The sequence below is a fragment of the Narcine bancroftii genome, chromosome 3 (genome assembly GCF_036971445.1).
Source record: "Narcine bancroftii isolate sNarBan1 chromosome 3, sNarBan1.hap1, whole genome shotgun sequence".
NCBI classification, from domain to species: domain Eukaryota; kingdom Metazoa; phylum Chordata; class Chondrichthyes; order Torpediniformes; family Narcinidae; genus Narcine; species Narcine bancroftii.
In genome coordinates, this window is record NC_091471.1 from 147,544,322 (window position 1) to 147,560,591 (window position 16,270).

Sequence of the window (16,270 nt, forward strand, 5' to 3'; positions counted from 1 at the left end):
GCCTGGCAGTCCTAATTTTGATACTCCTGTTCCTTCTTCTTGATGGTAGTGGGTTGAAGATACTGTGTGCTGGATAGATAGGGTCTTGTAATTCCATGAGCCCTATTTAGACAAAGTTCCTTTACTATCCATGGGAGAAGCCACAAAGTTAGCCATATCTCCCACACCAGGGTTGAAACTAATGATTGTTAGACTGATCTTTGCTCAATCTACCTTGCTATCTCCAAACCTGACCTGCAACGAACAACAAAAATGGAATCACTGTTGCAATAAAATCAATGTTGAAGGTTTCAAGGAGCCCACAAAAAGAGTTCTCCTGAAATAGATGCAGCAAGATCAATAACCACAAGCAGACTCAAAGCGAGTGATTAAAGGCTTTAATAACCTAAAACACAGGCACATCTTCACATGCTGCTGGCTCAGTTCCAAGGCCAGTATGAAAGGAGGAGACTAGGGCAGCTCACCCTTTATTGGGGAATCTTATGGGGAGGAGGAAGGCCAGCCTATACACTATACATGCAATGCCATGTTCCACCACATTCACCCCTTATTTTTAAAGTCCGGAGGGGTTGAAGCACGACAGAGTCCGTTGTTACCATTCATACAGTCTTTTACAGTTCACAGATCCAGCCAGACTTTATCAGCCACTGCTATGATCGCCTCAACTCTAATCATGTAGTTGTTTGCTCCTGCAGGGCAGTATAGGTGGTTGAATGTCTGGGAGCTGAACTTCCTCTATGTCCATCATGGATCACACCAGTTCAGGGGAATGTGGGAATGTTTGGGGATCAGTTTGTAGTTGCAGGCATGGTAGGGGCAGAGGCTGAGGGGTAGCAGAAGTGGGTTCAAGCACTTGTTTGTCGGCAAGATACAAGGATCAGCTGGTCGGTGGCTCAGGCTCCCAGGTGCACCTCCACTGACAGAACTCCTGCACGAGCCAAGTCCCGGATGGACACTGTGTCTTCCTGCCCATTCTGGTACTGCACATGCGCATATTGGAGATTCACATGTAGGAGGTGCACCTCAATCAATGGGTCTGCCTTGTGGTTCCTAATATGTCTGTGGAGTAGCACTGGACATGGGGTCATCAGCCAGACCAGTAGTTTGGTTCCTGACAACGACCTCCTGGGGAAAGAGAACAGTTTGTCTTGTTGGATGGCATTCATAGCTGCACACAGTAGGCGCTGGTGACATGTAGCACTTCCAGATGGACCTCTTGCCTCTGTGAGATGGGCATCCCTTTTGACGAGGGTCAAGAGGATTGCCCTCCAGATCATGCCAATCTCCTTTTCCACCTGCCTGTTGCATGGGAGTTGTAGCTGGTGGTTCTGCTGGTGGCTATGTCCTTGGTCAGGAAATATTGGCAAAACTTCTCAATTATGAATGAGGACCCCCGATCCCTATGAACAAGGTGAAGATGTTGCAGAGGGCTTTAATTACCATGGGTCTGGCATTATCCAGGCAGGGAATAACAAATGGGAAGCATAAGTATCCATCCAATATGTTGAGGACGTGCACGTTCCAATTCATGGAGGGAAGGGGGTCCTTGAAGTCCATACTGGGATGTTCGAAGGCCTTGATCAATTGAGCCTTCTCTGCGTGGTAGAAGTGCAGCTTGCACTCTGCACAGACCAATCAGTTATTGTCAGCTCCATGATCTCCTCCACTGAATAGGGGAGGTAGCGGGCCCTCACAAAGTGGTAGAGCCTAGTGACCCATGGGTGACAGAGGCTATCATGGCAGGCCTGAAGGCGGACTGCTTGCATGTTGATGCAGGTGCCCCAGGATAGGGCTTCCCAGACCAATACAAGATCTCATAATTATTGTTGAACAGTTTGATTCTCCAATTCATGATCTTGTAATTTTTGATCTTCCCCTGGTTTTTAGTATTAAACATGAATGCAACAGCTCTCTGGTCTGTCAGCAGGGTGAATTGTCTACCAGTCAAATAGTGCCTCCAGTGGCACACAGCTTCCACTACAGCCTAGACCTCCTTTTTGATAGTCGAGTGCCTGAGGTCATGGCCCTGAAGGGTTTGGGAAAAGAATGCCACAGGCCTGCCTGCTTGGTTCATTGTCCAAATACAGAAATGTTGCTTTCAATTGATGGTCATCTACCATGCAGTCCATCTCCCTCTGGAACAAGGACACTTCATTTGTGAGACCGAAAGACACCAACAGGAAATAGTACAGGCAGCCGTCAGCCTCTAACTCCTTACACGGCAGTACTCAAGGTGGATCGGGATTTGGTGATAAGCTGACTTGGTGATAATGGTGGAGAAGACCCGATACTGGGTGATCTCATTCACAGTGTCAGTTATGCGGGGAAGGGGGTACGTGTCCAACAAGGTGAACCAGTTGATAGTCTGGCTGTAATAAATTACCATCTGGTACTTCTTCCCACTCTTCACCACCACCATTGGTGCCCTCCAAGAGCTGTTACCTGGCTCTAAAATGCCCTCCACTCGTAGTCACTCTACTTCTGCTTTTATAAACTCCCTGTCCCCAGGCTGTATTGCCTACTTTTCGAAGAGACTGATATGAAGTCTGGTGTGAGATTCTGGAACAAAGGGGGTGGAGGGATTGAGAGGGTTGCCAGGCTATAGGCTACAGGCAGTGTTCTGGTGACTGATTAGCTATGTTCGGAGCAAGGGGCAGGCTATCCAGGAATTGATTGCTTTGGACCATGAGAGGACAATGGGGCCCGTCAAACTGCATGAGCTCACTCTTAAGCTGGTACTGGATATCCAGTTCCAGTACGGCCAACGAGGTGGGGCATGGGGCATGACGAACAGCTTGAAGTTTTTATACTTCGTGTTCTTCATGGTTAGGGTCAAGGTGCAGCACCCGTCGATTTCCGTGGATTGGGATTTTGACACTAGAGCTACTTTATACCTCGCAGGGGACAGTGCGAGGGAATAACGTTGAACAGTGCCCAGGTGTATGAAACTTTCAGTGCTTCCCATGTCGAAAAGTCAGCACATGGTGTGACCATTACCTCTATGTCCATCATGGATCACACCAGTTGGTGTGGCCTATTCTGGTCTATTTAGATTGAGGCCAGACTTAATTCATTCTCTGAGTCACTGTTGGTATACTGTGGTGGTGGTTGCTGCCAAAAAGGCAGTCCCAGAGATCCAGAAGATTGCCACCCCCATAGATCACACATGGTGGGGATTGGAAATGATGCTGACCTGCGTCATCTTCCTTCTGTTCCTGCTGTTCGGTTCTCTGCACCCGGAAATGAAGCTGGAAGTTGGTGGTTCCAAGGTAGCAACACAGGCCATGGCCTGCATGGGGTGTTGCTAGAGGAAGATTTGGACCGGCATATCTTGGCATAAAGTCCCTTCCTCCATCAGTTTGAGTAAGTCGTGCTAAGGGCCAGGCTGTACTTCCAGGGGTGCTTAGGCTGGCCACAATCATCACACCTCGTGTGCTCAGCAGCTGCAGTGGCTGTTAGGGATCCTGAATCCCAAGATGGTGGCATCCGTGCTCCACAGCTGGCAGCCACATTGCCATTGGAAAAGGTTCAGTGTTTCTCTGGGCCATTTCAAGTTGATCGCGCCAATTGCACGACTTCCTGTAGAGTCCTATTGCCCTTCTCCAGGAGTTGCTCTTGGATGTGGTTCAAACAGAAGCCAGCCAATAACTCATCATGGATGAATTCCTCTTGGTGGACTGGTGCTGTTACAACTCCTCACCCACAGGCTCATCCCAGTTCCCCCATGGCCCTCACAAAGTCATCGACAGACTCACTGGGGGCCTGAATCCAGGTGACCAGAAGATATCGAGCATATATTGAGTTCATGGGGGCAGCGTATTCCTGCCACAGTAGGTGCATTGCATCATCGTACTTGTCATAGTCTCAAATTATTTGATAACCTTGATGGCCGACAGATGAGAAGAGTAGATCATACTACATCGTCTATTATCTCATTGCACCTCATATAGGCCTTTGGATAGTGCAGCCATATGTCGAACTTGACAGAGGCCGCTGGGTCCCTGGGATCGGTCTCCAGCTTCTCCACACGAATCGCCTTGTCCATGGTAGTTATTTAGGTTATTAAATTGTAGCGTGATCAATAACTACAGGCAGACTTGAAGCAAGTGATTAAAGGCTTTAATAACCTAAAACACAGGCACATCTTCATATGCTGCTGGCTCGGTTCCAAGGTCGTTATGAATTTGAGGAGACTAGGTAGCTCAGCCTTTATTGGGGAATATTACAGGAAGGAATTACAAAGTTGGAGATGGGCCAGCCTGTACAGTATGCATGCAACGCCGTGTTCCACCACAATAGATACCCTAATGAATGCGAAACACAAGAGTTTTCAGTGTCTGGACTGACCTAGTCAACCATAACTAACATCTGTGAAAATGTTCCTGGTTTGATGGGATTGGTCTGAGTTCCAAGAGCTAATTAACCACAAAAGCAAACATTGGAACATTGCCATGCTTAGTGCTATCACAGTAAAACTTTGTAACAGGAAGTAAGAAAATAACATTTCTAAAATGTTCCTTAATGTTTCGTCCACTCTAGCCCGTAACTTTGAAAAAAGAACATTCAAATCAACACTGAGAGCCTCAAGACCCTTTGCTGGGAGCACGTCAAAGCACAATGAAATCAGACGAAGGAGCATATCACCTTGCAGTCCAACCACCCACCAAGCACATCCTGCTCCATCAATGGTAGTGTTACAAGTCGCACCTTCATCTCATCAACCACCCGAGGACCAAGAGAATTTGAACAAAAGCAAGTAATCATCAACCTTATTAAATTATTTTAACTTGATATTTTGAATTTTTTTCCCCCTTCACAGGACTATGCTCACTGATTGCAGAACAAATAATCTGTGGAACATGCTGGACAATATGACAAGGCAATTGTTGTGCAGTAATCATTATGTCAGACACAAAACTGGAGCAAACCATACCAATTTAGATTTGGAACTTCACTAAATTAACACAAACATGACCCACTGCTAAATCCAGTGTCTCTTCATTTCACTCCCTAGGGATAATGACTCATATTTGATATCCAAGTTGGACTCAGATCAAAATTGTTTCAATAGTCATCCACAGTGAAATCAGACAGTTCTCAAGGACAACATTCTAAGATGCCGTAAAAATTCTGAAAATTAAAGATGAAAATAAAAGAAATGAATCTTGGAGATTAAATAGTCTTAATAACTGAAATTCTGCAGCAGTTTGAGTGCTATGCACCATAATATCATGTGTGAATTTAACCTCACAAGTTCTATTGAGTAGCACATTATTTTGGTGGACTATGCAATGAAAGTTTGCAAAAAAATATCCCATTCCTCTCATTCTATCCTCTTGTGTATCCTGATTTCCTTCATCCAATTTAATGTGGCTGTCCTATAACCTGTCTGGTCCCAGTGCGCTGAAATTCCCTTAGCAACCTTTATGCTTCCATCTCCTTCCTCTCTGGCCTCATATTTGCTGACCTCCCCAAGAACTTTTATCTCTGCATTGGTGTGAGCCTTTATCGTAAGCACTTTCAGACATTTGGCTGCATATCAGTTGACTGACAACCCTTAGAAAATGATACAGGTCTCCATAAGCAAGGTGAGATTTAATATTTTTCATTGAGGGATGGTGAGTTCATGTATTCCTCCTGAATCTAATTCCAAAGAATGCGATTGCTGCCAGCTGTTAATCCTAGCCCTGACTTCTACCACTTCCTCTTCAATGGTCACAAGTACATTTCCTCTCTCCCCACACGATTTCGAAGTTAACACACATCCTCAGTGTTATAATAGCCCAATCTTGCATAGGATTTCAGAAATTTGGCTCCATCTTTCTCTATATAGTTCACTAATTCAATGCTAAAGCATATCCAGTCCAGAATCAAACATGGCTTGGCCTCACCATTCCTTGCATAGGTCAAAGGTCCAGATATTTGTTTTGAAATTCATCCTAATTAACAGCACAATACATGCCATACAAGTTGAGTAGAATTCATAGCCAACACTATATTTGGTATAATGCCTTCTTCAGACAAACCAGACACAAGTTAAAATAATAGGTATGAAATGATCACTTACAAATCATTTATACCTGGTCACTACCATTGTGAATTCTGATGGGCTGACAATAATTGCAACTAATTTACATCTGGGCATTGTGTCCAATGGCCCAAAAGCCAGTTCCACTAAGCATTTGGATTTTGGGAAATACTGAACATGAATGAATTGCTGTCTCCTTCCAATCTGCTGTTGCTTTTCCATTGGGAAAATAATTTACATTTTTTTTAAAAATGTTACAATAAAAATAGTAAATATGATCCATTTGTGTACCTCCAGTTTTTTCCTACTCCATTTTGAAATCAGATTGAATTTTCTTGATCTGGTAAACCAGTACGTGTATATTTATCCATCTGGACATGCCCTTTTTGTCTTTTGTACCTGTGGCTCCTCCCACAGACTCCTGAATAAAGGTGACTGTTCCTCAACCCTTTCTGCAGTTCACGACAGTGGACCAGCATGGACTTGCTTCCCTTCTATTGCTAATAAAAGCCTATCAGTTTTACATAATTTCTAGTTTTTTTTTGAATTATTGATGTTGCATCAATATTATTAGCAATAAATTTTGATATTGGAGCAGATCCTAAAACTAGGGATGTTGGAAATCGACCCGCAATTGCCTGAAGCCTCCAACAACTTCAAACTCTGGCTGTGTAGCTTGAAACATTCCTGCAGGCATCATCTACTTTCATTCGATTGGAGAATGACAAGCTGTCCAGATCAGTCCCCTGCTATATTCAATGATTAGGGAGAGTGAGTTGTACAAGACCAGTACCTGAGGAAGATAAACAAGGGCTACGCGAGACAACTCCTGGCTACCCGAATTCAGTGACCCAGGGAATTGAGCATGGAATACCTTCAGCCTCTGTGAGCTCTCAATTGGGCTGCAACTGCAAGGTCATATGGCTGTGATGAACATGGATGACCTGGTCAGGGATGCATACGTTGTAGCCTTCAGGTCCAGCTACATCTGACAGAGACTGTTGGAGCAAGGTGAGCTCAACTTGCAGAGGGCAGTTGAACTGGCAGACATGCTAGAGATGGGCCTTCAGAATATGGAAGCCAACTAAGACAACAATTCGGCCGCATTGTGGTTGCCCTTGGTGCTGCCATCTTGGGACATGTGAGGCATGCAATCGTATGGAACACCATCGCCACCACATCCTGCCAATGATCTGACCACACCCACTGTACTCAACGAGCACGTGAAGTGCTATTTCTGTGGCCTAAACAAGCACTTAAGGAAATGCAGCTTAGCGAAAGTTATGGAAGAAAGGACATTATGTGAACGTGTGTAAGTCCAAGTCACCCCAACTCAGCAGTGCCGCGTGTGGCTGTGGGAGCTAATGTCTTGGATACCACCATCTTTGAAATCCAGCAGCGAGGAGTGTGGGCCGCCATCTTGGATGCCGCCATCTTGGGACTGCACACCCAAACATTCCACTGCATCTACAGATAGCAATCCAATACTGGCCTATATCACGTTAGATCAAGGTAGCCCTCACCAACTCACCAGATCAATGATGGGCACTCAAGTAACGAGCTGCCTGTTGAATAGTGGGAGCACAGAGAGCTTCAGATACTCCAACACAGTGCAGCATTATTCCCTTACAGTAAGGCCAGTAAGCTACAAAGTCCCTTTGGCCTCCAAGTCCCATACGACTGATGTCCATGATTACTGTTTAGTGACTCTGACCATGCAGGGCACAGACTACTAAGTCTTTAAACTCTTGGTGATGTCAAAGCTCTGTGCTGCCGTGCTACTGGGACTGGACTTTCAATGTCACCTTAAAAGTATGACGATGGAGTACGATGGGCCCCATCTCCCCCTCAATGTCTGTAACCAGCAGTTTTAAATCACCCACTGTAGTCCACTAGCAAAGCCCCCCACCATTTCCACTGTGCATGACCTGTGGGATCTCGACTCTCAAAATCACCCCTCCACCACTGTTCACTAACCTCACCCCTGACTGTAAACCCATTGCTACCAAAAGTAGATAGTACAATGTCGGGGACAGGGTCTTTATTAGGTTGGAGGTGCAGCAGCTACTCAATGAGGGGATCACTGAAGCCAGCACCAGCCCTGGAGAGCCCAAGTGGTGGTTGTGAAGAATGAGGAGAAAAGCAGAATGGTCATCTACTATAGTCAGATCATTAAAAGATATATGCAGCTGGACATGTACCCCCTTCCGCGCATATCCAATATGGTAAACCAAATCGTGCAAAATCGGGTATTTGCCACCATTGATCTAAAATCCATATATCAACAACTCCCCATCCGCCTGGAGGATCACCAGTATACTGGTTTGAAGAAGATGGCTGCCTTTACCATTTCCTGAGGATTCCCTTTGGCGTCACTAGTGGGGTCTCAGACTTCCAGCGGGACATGGACCGAATAGTAGACCAGTATGAGCTGCAGGCCACATTCCTGTATCACCATTTGTAGCCATGACCTGCAGGATCATGACACCAACCTCCAAAAATTTCTCCACACCACCAAACTCCTTATCCTTACATACAATAAGGCTAAATGTGTATTTGCCACAACCCACCTTGGTATCCTTAACTGTGTCATGGAGAATGGAGTCATTGGCCCTGACCCCAATTGTGTGCACCCGTTTTTGGAACTCACCCTTCCCCACAGCCTCAAACCCCTGAAAAGGTGCCTGGACTGCTTCTTCTACTATGCCCAGAGGGTCCTCAATTATGCAGACAAGACCAGCCCCCTCAATAAATCCACCTCCTTTCCCCTGACGATAGAAGCCCATGTGGCCAGACATTGCCAAGGCCATGAAATACAATATTGATGAATCTAACCCATTCCAGGTGGAGAGAGATGCGTATGACTTCACTTTGGCTGCCACCCTTAACCAGGTAGGCAGACCCATAGCCTTCTTTTTCTATACCCTCCAGGGCCACAAAATTTGATTCTCCTCTGTCGAGAAGGAGGCCCAAGCCATTGTTGAGGCAGTACAACACTGGAGACACTACCTTGCCAGCAAACGATTTACCTTGTTGACTGACCAACATTCAGTTGCTTTCATGTTCAATAATCAGCAGTGAGGTAAAATAAAAAACAACAAGATATTGAGGTAGAGAATTGAACTTCCCACCTATAATTGTGATATCTTGTACCAGCACAGGAAACTCAATGAGCCCCCAGATGCTCTATCCCGCAGAACATGTAGCAGGTTACAAATAGACCAATTGCAAGCCCTCCACAATGACCTCTGCCACCCTGGGGTCACCATGACCTTCCACTTTATCAAAGCCCACAATCTGCCTTACTCCCATCGAGGAGATCATAAATACAACAGAAACTGCCAAGTCTGCGCAGAGTGCAAACTGCACTTCTATCGACAAGACAAGATAAAATTATTTCATTTGGATTATGTTAACCTAACTCAAAGTACCTAAGCTATGGTTAGTTTGATAAAGGTAACTAGCCCCTTTCAACACTTGAGCATTGATTTTTAAATAAGCACAACCATCAAGGGTTCCTGCGATCATTACCGATCACTCCACACCTCCTTCGCCCATCGTTACCCATGATGCACCAGGCCCATAACATGTTACCCCAGCCTCAGCGAATGGCATGCCAGACTCGTCACCATACATCCCCTAAGCTGATGCTGATGACTACATACAGGCATTCCAGACTGTCCAGGACTCAACAGCTGTGCCGGAGCCACATCCAGTACTACGACAGTCACAGCAACAGACCAGATCACCTGAAAGACTCAATTTGTAATAACACTTCACCCCACTGGACTCTTTTTAAAACAAGGGGTGAATGTGGTAAACTACTGTATGTTTATTTAACTGTCTGGACACGCCCCTTTGGTTGACTGTACTTGTGGCTCCTCCCATAGACTCCTGAATAAAGGTAACTGTCCCACAGCCCCTTCCCCAGTTCAGGACAGTCGACCAGCATGGACATGACTCCATTCTATTGTGAATAAAAGCCTATCAGTTTTACATAACTTCTAATCTTTTAGAGTTATTCACAAGAATAATAGTTTGAAGCATGCAAAGTAAAATACCTGAATTTAAAATAATACTCCTGAAGACCACAATCCAATTGATGACTTGGCAACTGACTCAGCAGGTGAAGTTTGCCACATCTTCTTTAAACTGTTCATGGCCACATTTCCTGCACTCCCTTTCAAATTACTGGGTTCACTGGAATATTCATAATAAATTTTTTTTTAGATTTGGAGATACAGCCTGGTAACAGGATTTTCTGTCCCATGAGCCGTGCCCCCAAATATGCCTATATGTCCTATCAACCTACCAAAAACATACAGAAATGTCGGAGAAACTCAGAGGGTCTCACAGTGTCCTTAGGAGCTAAAGATATATAACCAATGTTTCAAGCCTGAAAGGTATAAACAAAAAGCAGGTAAGCATCTTAATTAAATACTAGAGACAAAGGGGGAAGAATGGAAGGGGGAGGTGTCCAGACCAACAGCCAAAAAGTGTTAATTGGGTATGACCTTCCAATCTATCAACTCCATACATCTTTGGAACTTGGGAGGGAACTGGAGCTCCTGGAGGAAATCCATGCAGACACAAGCACCACGTACAAACTCCCTCCAGACAGAGCTGAATTCAACCCAGGTCACTGCTGCTGTTATAGTATTGTATTAGCCAATATACTAAGAGTGCTGCCCTATGCATTTCAGAATGTGCTATTAAAATTTAAATTCAGAAATGGTTCTAACCAGTATCTTAAAGCTTTAATATCTGATTATTTTATTCTTCTTTAATCGACAAATCAGGCAATTCTATACACAGTCATTGGGAGACTCTGAACTCACTCTATCAGAGAAATTCCAATTGAATTTTCATTCCTCTCCCACAGTTTCTGAAACTTAAAACTAACTTGTCTCACTTTCCCAATTCTGATGAGCAGTCATTGACCTGAAATATTAACATTGTTTGTCTTTCAACAGCTGCTCCTGAAAATGCTCATGCAGTTTCTCCTGGCAAAACAAACTCCATTTTTTCACAACTGATTCAATCCTTTGTCAAATATATGTCTTTGAATCAACTTGTTTTGTAATTTGGGGCTACAATTGATCTTATGATGGGCCTCAAATCACATACTTTTTCTTTCATCAAGACTACCTACATCCACTTCTCATGTATTTGTTGAAATATCGATCATATTGTCTTTCCTAGAGACATTGTTCCAATGTATTCCTGATTGATCTCTTATCTTCCTCTCTCTGCAAACTTAAAATTATTTAAAACTAAATCCTGACTCACAACAATTCTTGACCCATATTAGTTCTCACATGAACAATCCCATGTAATAAAAATGTCCACATTTCCAAATCCTTCCATGCCCAGGTTGCTCCGTCAACACCTCTGGCCTTCCTTTTTTCACTCTTTAGCTAAGTGTCTATTATATTAACTGTTATTACTATGTGTAAGCTGTACTCATTCCACTGAATTAATGAATAATTCTGAGATTAAGTTGAATTTAAGTTCAACATTTTATTTCTTCTCATATCTCAATGGATGTCTTTGAAATCAATAATATAGGAAAAATGTTTAGATTCAAAGGAAAAATATTATAATGTATGATTTAAAAAGTGTTAAAGGGAAAACAATTTTACCATTTAAAAATGCATAATGTGCTTTCCAAATGTTTGCATAACAAATGCAGTTTTCATTTGAAGAAATACAATTACAGAATCCAAATGTTATTTTCACCAAAGGGTTTCCTTATGTTCCATATCAAATAACAATGTTTATGACTTTTTCCATCATAAGCTGAACTTCCCTCTGCTCATTATATTTTATAGCTTCATACAGTGTTGCCCTAGGTTGGACTCAGAAGAAACGTGGAATCAGTAAGTATTGATTTTGAAAGTAATTTTTTAAAATTCCTGTGTTGAATATTTAAAAAAAAATAGTTCTGTGTCTTTAGCATCTTGATCATTGCATTAACAATCAATGACATGGGGACTGGAAAACAATTGTCTGCATCCAAGTGGACTCTTTAGGCTTTTAGTAACAAACAGTTATCATCTCCAGTTGTGTTACAACATTTTATGACCAATAACTGATGTCACACTATGTTCAAAAATGTTTAATAGGGAGGAGAAATCTTAAATGATTTTATTTAGTGATGTCAATTAAAAAAAAAGTCACTTATCATTCACTTGGCTTTGGTTCCATTTTAGCAATGCAATGACTCTGACATCAGTTCCATTGACCACCCGTTCATTTTCAATTATTAAAATATTTCTCCATTGATCTTCCTTTCTGATGTGGCACAATAGTATTGGATAGGAGAAACACAAAATTTGCAGGTGCTGGCATCCTGAGCTGCTGGGGTAATCCAGTGCGTAAGGCAGTGTCCATAGATAGAAATGGTTTGGCAATGTTTTGTCTCAAGTTGATGAAGGGTCCCATGGATGCTGCATGACCCATTGAGTTTCAGCAGTCTTGGATTGAAATTTGGATTCAATTTCTAACTCTAGACAAGCAATTCTTTGGCAATCTCAGGGGTGATGTTATGTAGGGTTTGTTTGGATTGTGATGTATCTCATTATGAATTATAAACTGTATTCCTGGTTACATAAAATGTATTGCTGTGATGATTCTGGGTTATTAGGTTCAATTTAAATCCATATTGTTTAAATTCAAAGTTAAAAGTTCAAATTTATTGTAAGAGTATGTATATGACATTGCATACAACCCTGAGATTATTTTTCCAGCGGCCCAGGCAAAATTTCTATTTATCAGCAGTACTCAAGAAAAGAAACATAAGAGAGAAAGGTAAACTAGAAGGAAGTACAGTAAAACCCCTACTCTTCGGCACCAATGGGGATGCCAGATAAATGAGTTTACCAGTTGCTTGATACTGTGTATTTCATGAATGGCAACCTTACGGCAAGGCGCGCCAATTTTAAACTTCCATATTTTCTACCTGTCTATTTTCCATGATTTTTTTTTCACCAGTTGCTTGAGGCTGACAATTGTTTGAATTTTGGATAACAGGGGTTTTACTGAACAAACAAACTGTGCAATTCAGAAAAAAAAATGTTCAAAGTAAGAGTCACTAGTTGAGTTGGTTGTTGAGGAGTCTGATGGTGGAGGGGTAGCAACTCTTCCTGAACCTGGTGGTACAAGTCTTTTGACACTTATAGCTGTTTCCTGATGGCAATAGCCAGAAACGGGCATGTCCTTGGCAATGTGGATCATGATGATCTCTGCTGCTCTCTGAAGAAAACGTTCCAAATAGATTTTACCGGGCCATGATGCAGCTGGTCAGCACCCTTTCCACTACACATCTATAGAATTTTTATAAGGTTTTCGATGTCATACGGAATCTTTACAAATTACTGAGAAAGTAGAGTCACTGATGTACTTTTTCCGAAATAATGACTTCTAGAAATTTAAATTTGCTCACCTCTCAACACCTCTGGTTCCCCACCCCCTAAAGTCCACAATCAGCTACTTGATTTTGATGACATTGAGTGGAAGGTTGTTATTGGTCCACCATTCAGCTAAGTTTTCAATCTTCGTCCAGTATGCTAACTCATTGCCCACCTCTATGCAACCCACTTCCATGGTATCGTCAGCAAGTTTGTACATGGTGTTATTGTCATACTGAGCCATGTAGTCATAGGTGTAAAGTGAGTAGAGCAGGGGGCAAGAACGCAGCCCTGTGATGCTTCAGTACTGATGGAGATTGTGGAGGAGATGTTCCGACCAAAGAGGTAGCAGGGTTAGTGTGACGCTATTTAAAATCCAGCGTCATCTATAAGGAGTTTGCGCAATCTCCCTGTTTCTGCGTGGGTTTCCTCAAGACACTCCAGTTTCCTCCCACCATCCAACATGTACAGGGTGTGAGGTTAATTGTGTGTAATTGAATGTCATGGGCTCATAGGCCTGAAGAGCCTGTTATCATGCTGTATATCTAAAAAAATTTCTCACTAATTGTGGTCTTGAGATGAGCAAATCCAGGATCGAATTGCACAATGGGTATTGAGCCCCAGGTCTTGGATTTTCATGATCAGTTGTGAGGGAATGATGGTATTGAATACCAAACTGCAGTCAATTCAGGGCATCCTGATGTATGTGTTGTTATAGATAGAGAATTTAGGTTAAAATGGCTTAAGTTAAAATGTGATGATTAATCATAAAAAGGGAAGCCAGAACGGACAGGGAGCTTACTAGCAGCCAAGGACAAAAAGTTCAGCTGGATATGTTTTTTAAACATATCTTTTCATGGTCATAGTGAGAGACATGCAGGAGACAAAAGATTGATATGAAGGGTGAGAAACAGAATTTAGTGTATGTAGAGTTCGCAGCGTATGTAACGAACGTGATAATTAAAAATGCAGTTGTACTTAGAATGCTTTTGCAATACTAACCAATTAAAACAGTATTAATAAGAAGGGGAAGGGCAAACAACAAGGGTATAAAAATCAATGCACTGTATGTATCGGGGCTTAACTGGTGAGAAACCAGTTAAGTCCAACTCTGCAGACTTGTAAATAAAGCTTGTCGTGTCATCAGTTTTAAAGAGACTCATGTGTGAGAGGTTTTATTTCTGACATGTGTCTTTTCTGACCAGGTGTTCCAAGGTTTTGTCTGCTGCAGACCTATTGTCAGAAGTAATTTATAGAGTAGAAATCAGCCAAATATTGTGGCCACACTGATTTTGTCAAATTGTATGGTTTCCTAATGTTTTTCATTATTGGACATCTCAAGGGAGGCAGGGAAAGTTCTTATAACCATATAACCATATAACCATTTACGGAGCGGGAACAGGCCATGTTGGCCTTTCGAGTCCGCACCGGTTCACTGATTTTGTGCGCCCTCTTCAGGCATTGGTCCCGGTAGATCTTCATTATAACTCTGATTGTTTCTGGTAGCGGCCTTTTGAGATGTTACTTTCACAAAAAACACCTGCTTTATATATTGCTATTTGTATCAAATTATTTTTTTTGACCTGTATATTTCTACTCCTCTTTTCCTGCAAGTAAACAGAGGGATATAAAATTCTTCCATGACTCTAAACTGTCAATAGAAATGCATGTTTTTATGTGTGTGTTCCACCCCAAAACATTTCTACTATAAATGATATCCAAATATAAAAGTATGGTGTTAAACAGGTTAGGGTCCTGGGTCGATAGGGAAGCCTGAGTGTGGGAAGTTGGTAGGTAAAGTGCTGGAGGCAATGAAGAAACTTAGACCTTCAATTTGGTTGCAATTTTAAGGTTCCTTAGAGTATTACGATTTGCATTTAATTACCTAATTGAGGCAGTACATCAGTTATCATGAAGGCAATCAACTGGGGGGGGTGAAGTGAGAATGCTTTCAGGCCAGAGTTCAACAGTGAGAGGCCTGGAAGAATTAATGAGGTGGGAAGCAAAAGGTAAGTTAAAAGTCATGGATGGACCCATGTGTTAGATGATCCACAGCCTGCAATCCTATGCCCTAAACCAAGTCAGACTGATCCAAAAGAAATTGTCCAGAAGCTGGCCTCTCCGGTCTCGTGATGGCTTGCTTCAGTATGTATAGCTGTTACAGACCACACATGCGCAGCAGAATATGGTGCAGTTTATATACAAATGTAACATCATCACATGGAGCTGGGTGTTAAGTGAGTCTTAAGCATAGAGGATGCAGGTTAAATCTATAAGAGACCATTGTAACTAATAGCAGTGCCTGATTCAGTTTATAATGACCCAAAAAAGTTTCATCATGCGAAAAAAAATTCTGTCCTGGCCTGCCGTTTAAATACTGTGAGTAGGATCTTTCTTAACAAGCATGTTTGAAAAATTATCTAAATGAGGCACTTAAGACAATTGAAATATTTGATTGAGTAAATAGAAACATTTATATTGGGTAGGAAGATCAAGAAGAAGGCTCTCATAAAATTATAGCTAAACTGTGTCAGGTAAAATACAAAGCAGTTCTAAATGGGGAGAATGGAAATGCAGGAGATTATTTTCCCTAAATCTGTTCAAACTATGCCAAATGAAAAATTACAGATTGAGACTGATTTTCTGTTGGGTAACAAAGGATATAAAATCAAGTAGCTTCAATGCTATTAAAATGCAAATCACCCATGAAAGGCAGAGAAATCTGTTTTTTTTTAAATTTCATCTAACAATGAGAGAAAATATACTCTAATTGTCAATTTCTTCTTTCTCTCTCAATGCTTCTGTCTTCCTTGCTGTTCTTATCCATGTCACA